A 6034-nucleotide genomic window follows, 5' to 3' on the forward strand; every position below is an offset into this window, starting at 1 on the left:
GGCTGCTCTGACACTTCACAGTGAAAAAGCTCTGAATCGAATACCAGATGAGTCCTTTCTGTGTGGAGTTTGCGGGTTCTCCTCATTCATGTGTTGGTTTTTTACGGGCTTCTTCCCACAGTCCAAAGACATGCCCCGTAGGTTAATTGGTGGCTCTAAATTACCCATAGGTGTGTGTATATGCATGTGAGAGTGTCGCCCTCTGACAGACTAGTGACATGTTCCGGCTGTACCCTACCTTTGTCCCACGGAAGCTGGGATAGGCTCCAGCAACCTCATGACCACAAAAGGGATTCAGACGGTACCGAAGAGGATGGATGGATAGATGGGTCACTAAGTAGCAACAAACAAATACAATTCAACCACATATCAAGACATAAGAAATCACAAACATTTAAACTTAAGACACATTGCTCTTAGTCCCCCCCAAAAAAAGATTTAAAATTTTTTTATCTGTAATACATTTCTAACCTAAATAATTTCATTTAAATTGAATATTTTAAATTTTAACAATATTCAGAATATCTTGAAAAGAGTTAGATTACACAGAAGAGAAGCTAATATTTGGCACTTGGGAATGATAATATAGGAAACACTTGAACATTTTGACATCTAAACCTTAATCAACATATCATAACAGATACATAACAGATCTCTCCAACTTCTCTATAGAGAAGTTGGAGAGATCTTATTCTTCGCAAAAAGATTGCAGGGGGAAACAAGAATTCAGCCAAAGAGAGGACAAAACTTTCGGTTTGTATCTTGAGTTGGGAAAAGCGCTGGTCAGACGCTTCCTGTTGTCGTAAAACCTTTACACCAATCAATGGGTTACATTGTATGATAACAGAAGCTTTGCCTTAACGGGTCGATTCAATTTTTCTATGGACCTGCGACCAACAGGGGGCCAGAAATGGTACCAGTCAGTCCTGGTTGACGGGTCCATTTTGTAATGGAAACACTCAAAAGTCCAGTCCAGTCTGGACTGTTCAGTAGAAATGAGATAATAGAGTTTTCATGGTGGATTGCACATGTTATACACACAAGTCTCAGCAGAATTCAAAGGAGAACTCCCCGCTGAGACAGTAGCAGGTGGATTTCCTGCATGTACAGTGTTGGTGACAGTGTGGGAGGGAAAAACTCTCAATACAACCACTGAATGAATCACTGTAAAAACTGAAAGAGTTAGGTTGTTTTGGCCCTATCTCTTGATTATCATCACATCTGTGGATGAGTCCTTATGAAGCAAGAACCTAAATGTGATCTCCATGTAAACATCCTTCCTATAGCATACTTTTAAAACTAAACAAAACAGGACAATCAATTTAAAAGAAAGCAAACCTTGTTGACTTCTTTGCACAGTTCACAGACCAAACTCCAGCAACAGCAACAAAAAAGTGAAAGCGCCTGAAGGAGTCCAGCTTCCTACTCAACTCATGCAAAAACCAGTAGAGCTTAGGGCCCAAAATTGGAGAAGTGAGAACAAAAAGCATTGTGTGGTTGAGAGGAGAAATTCTTTTGGAAGATGGTAGGGGATCAATATTCCATTTGGAGTCCAAGACTTCTTGACAGTGTATAGGCTAATGTTGTGCTGGATAAGCACTATGTGTGAATGTGGGAGTGTTACTTCTCCAGCTACAGACAGAAAAACACGGTTGCTATTGGAAAGCCCGGGAGCTGCTCGGGGCTTCATGTCACCGAGCAAGTTGGTCTGTGCAGCTGTCGTCAGCTATTGAGGTCAGCTTGGTTTTTCTACCTTGTTGACTCAAAAAACAATGCATGTGACAGTGGACCAGAAGACATCGGAGCACTGAAGCATTTGTCTGCTCTCCAGATGAAGCAAAAATGAAGACTTTTAAAATAGTCTGGGCTAAAGCTTTGAGCTAACAACACAAATGGAGATGAAGCTGAATATTCGAGGAGGAAAAAGCACAAAAGAGGGAAAAAGAGTTCCTTCACCTGATGCAAACCCGCAGTGGGAGTTTGAATGTGGCAGAGGTTAATGTCAGCCCTGTCTCTGAACCAAACACGACCGAGGCAAGCTTTTCTTCCCAACACTCCGTTTTCCTTCTGGAAACAGAATTCCCCCCAAGTAGCTTCAGTCTGAAAAGAGGCAGAATTTTTACATATGAGAACTTTTGGCTTTTGTCTCCGAAATTGTTCATAATTAGCTAAGATAGAAAAAGATGAAGTGAGTCTTTCAGCATGACAACGATGAAGGAGTGTCTGCATAAGAAGCCTTTCAAGGTCCTGGACTGGCCAAGTCAGTCTCCAGATCTCAACCCCATAGAAAATCATGACCAAAACATTACTGCTCTAGAGGAGATCTGCATGGAGGAATGGACCAAAATTCTAGCAACACTTTGTGAAAAATTTGTGAAGACTTACAGAAAATGATTGATGGTGTCATTGCCATCAACGGGTATATAACAAAGTACTAAGATGAACTTTTGTTACTGACCAAATACTTATTTTCCACCAAAGTCTACAAATGAATTATTTAAAAATCGTACAGTGTGATTTTCTGGAATTTCTTTTCTCCTTTTGTCTCTCATAGTTGAAGTAAACCAATTAAGAAAATTAAAGACTTTTCATCTTTTTAAGCAGGAGAACTTGCACATTTGGTGGCTGACTAAATCCTTTTTTACCCCACTGTATATCAATTTAGCAAAGATTCAGAACAGCAGAACTTTAGAAGGACTTCATCAATGTTTTTAACGAATACAACTGCCACCACGTGATGGGGAGGCGTCGGCAGAATCTTCATGCTGCTCCCCAATTTTCTGATTTCTGATCTTTAATGTAGATGGTGGAAGTCCGTTGGCCGTCAGGCATCCAGATTGGCCCGGTTTTTATATATCCCTGGGCTACAGGGCTGCTGGCAGCCGGTGGTACTTGATATATGGATGGCCGCCGCCCAGAGACATTTACACATCGTCCAGTCAGAGCTGCTACTGGCCAGGGATCCACCCTGTAACTGCCAAGTTGTCGCACCATTTTGTATAATGCCATCCTTGCCTGTAACTGGACTGCCACCGCACTACCTCCAAATGTGCCTGGGCAGACACTGACCGATGTCAACATTTGGAGAAAATTGTCTGGAAAATAACTTTTTCTTAAAACGTCTCCAGCGATTACCACCTCCTGATTACAAATGCAATTGAATTTAGGTCTCCACATGGTTGCAATTTGGAAAATGTAACTGTAGTCTAAAAACTGCATCTCTAAAAAGTGTTAAAGACTAAAAAAAAAAAAGAAAACATGTAACCGCTTCCTACTGAAGTGTTGTAAAGTTACTGCATTATTTTCTGAATTTTTTAATACTTCTGAGTTCTTTACAATCTACGTGCAAATATGTTAGGTGTTTATTTTTTAAAAGCCCTACAGGTTTTTGCCTCTCCCTGCACTGTAAGTTTTTATTGTTTTCTTTTAATTGCACAAAATAATCAAATCAAAATCAAACCAGACTGTAACAATAAATACTGTTATTTTAAAATCATGCGCCTGACAAGCTATCACCAAGTCACGTGTCTTTTTTTTTGTTTTTTTTTTTTGCTTTTTTGTTTGCTATCAAAATTAGCAGCATATTTGTGCTTATTATATGCTCTGTCTGGTAAATGCTTACAAAATAATAAAATGTTTGAATGGATATATCAATTATTTTATGTTTTTACATTTTAATTTAAATTACATTTAAATTTACATTACTGATAGCATTATTTTTTTATTTATTTATTTATTTTTCTGGTGGATACACAGCGAATACACAGCTAATCAGCTTTCCTGGATCAGCACATTTGACAGTTAGTTTTACGCCGGACACTCTTCCTGACACATCCTTGTTTTTTTATTCGGTCTGGGGACTTAGGCCTTCCCGTGGCACCAATAGTTAGGACAGATCCAAATTCATTCTCGACCCCAACGGCTTCTCCCCAGCCCTAACTTCAGCCCTCCAGGCAGAGAAATATGGAAACATTGTGTCTTTAAATTCGGACTTTACTACCACTTGATGATGTCATCAATAATCCCCGTCAGCTATGTTAGGTAGCTGCCAGTGCTCGTAAAATACATAAAAACATTGGATTTATAAATGTAAAAAGTCACACAAAAGCCAAAAAGTCATTTCTTACATTTAAATGTTAACTTTTGTGCTTCAGAGCACACCCACATGAAGAAATCTGCTTCTCTTCTGCATAACAAGCGCACCGTGGATCACCCTACCAGCGGACAGTAACCCAGCGGTTCCACTAAAGCTCCAAATGCTCCTATAATTGGAGCAGTAGTAGTGGAGCAGCTTAGTGTCATTTTTAGCCAGAATCGTTCAGTTGATGATACAAGCATGAAATTTGGTCTAGTTATAGTCTCTGGGTCTAGTTACGGGAAAAAAATGCTAGCCACACAAAAATCCAATATGGCCGCCATTTTTTTCAAGATGGCCGCCATAGCAGTAAAGTTGGCAGAATATCATAAAAAATAGTTTACTTGATGATGTTTTCAATGGTTTTTTGCCCCGAAAATGGACTGCTAATGCCAGGGTGGCAGTAAGGATGAGCTCTTTCTGCCTAAAAAAATGCCCTATAATGGCCCTGTAATGTTTAGCAATAAAAACCTCATTTTACCTGATGAAGTACTCATATTTTTTCAATGTAACTCATTACACCAACAACCTTTGGTGGCCATCTTGGAAAATGGCCGCCATTTTGGAATTTAAAGTGGCTAGCACTTTTTTCTTAAAATTTGGTGTCTTATAAGTACTTCAGCCAAATTCCATGCTTGTATCATAAAATGAAAGATTTTTTGAGTTAGCTGCTCCACTATAGGGAGGAGCTGTAGGGGTACGGAATGAATGAAGGTAGGAAGGGTCTACATTTATAAGTGAAGTCTGATATTTGCAAAAAAAAAAAAATCCAAAATAGAGCATTGAAAATGTTGTTGTTTTGGGTTACACTACTAGAGTTGTGTTTGGTTGTATTAACTTTTACTTTTTTATTTTTTTGCATTCATATAATAATTTCTATTTATATTTACTTGTTGTAATTGCACAAGCCAATGATTTTGGCAATTTTTTAAACCCAATTTGGAGTAAAAACCTTAAAGCAAAAGTGCTGAGTTTGAGGCCTGGTTACAAATATTGGAGCTTCTACTGGGCAGCTTATTGCAAAAAGTGTACACAACAAACAACAAATTACAGAAAAATATATATATTATGGACACCAGTACACAAAAGGCAAAAATAGCCACAGGAATTTACATCATGAAAAGACAGAGCTTGGTTCCTCACTGATACAGATGCTCTTTGTTTTAGCCCATTATGTCTTATTTTTTAAAGGCGGCTGAGTGTAATTTGAGATTTCCTTTAACCTCTTCCCTCTCTCTGCTTTTTTCGGCACATAAGAATGCACACAAACGCCTGCGTCCCTTCCTTCTCCCTCATTAATCAAAGACAGATTATCAGGACGGAGACACCTTCATGATTACCATACTCTTGGAGTACATTTTAATATAACTCAGAAGGATGATACATACTTGCTAAGCCTAACTTTAAGGCCATTTGTCAAGAATTTCTGAAGAAATAACTTCATGAAAAAGTTGGGACGTCTTTAGGAATGAAGGAGTTGATGCTCTTTTTAGATCCATGCTGCAAAACTGCAAAGCTGTCTTGAGTAGGCATTCTACTCCTCCCTCCTGACTCCACTTTATACAAAGAGTGGCCCTGCTTTCCCTTCATCGTCTCAAAAGGGGGGGAGAGAAAAAAAAAACAGCTTCTCTTTTAATCTTTAAACGCTAAACAGGCATGAACTCCTGCCGTCGTCTTCATTTTCCATCTAAAAGCATACAGTCGTGGGCCTAAATATTTTATCATGAGGCGCCTTGGCCTTGATAAGGCGGTGGATAATGAAAAGATATACTCTGGGGGAGGGGACATGAGGGCAACTGAAAATTAAACCCCTCCCTTTTTTTCAACATGTGCCAACTAAACCCCCAAAAATCCAACAAGTCTGACCAGAAGCATGTGCACTCACCTGTAAAATCAAAG

At 39.1% G+C, this 6034-nt stretch overlaps 1 long non-coding RNA gene across 1 annotated transcript in view; it reads right to left on the reverse strand.

Moving 5' to 3' along the window:
• Positions 1-242: 242 nt before the first annotated feature.
• The window catches only part of LOC112143181, a 16725-nt gene continuing 10933 nt past the window's right edge, over positions 243-6034 (reverse strand). The window contains exons 2-3 of the long non-coding RNA XR_002918697.2: positions 1957-2100; positions 243-333 (exon numbers count right to left, since the gene is read on the reverse strand). This is a non-coding gene — a long non-coding RNA (uncharacterized LOC112143181). The remainder of the gene's footprint in view (positions 334-1956; positions 2101-6034) is intronic.

This window comes from Oryzias melastigma, linkage group LG16, assembly GCF_002922805.2.
Source record: "Oryzias melastigma strain HK-1 linkage group LG16, ASM292280v2, whole genome shotgun sequence".
NCBI lineage: Eukaryota > Metazoa > Chordata > Actinopteri > Beloniformes > Adrianichthyidae > Oryzias > Oryzias melastigma.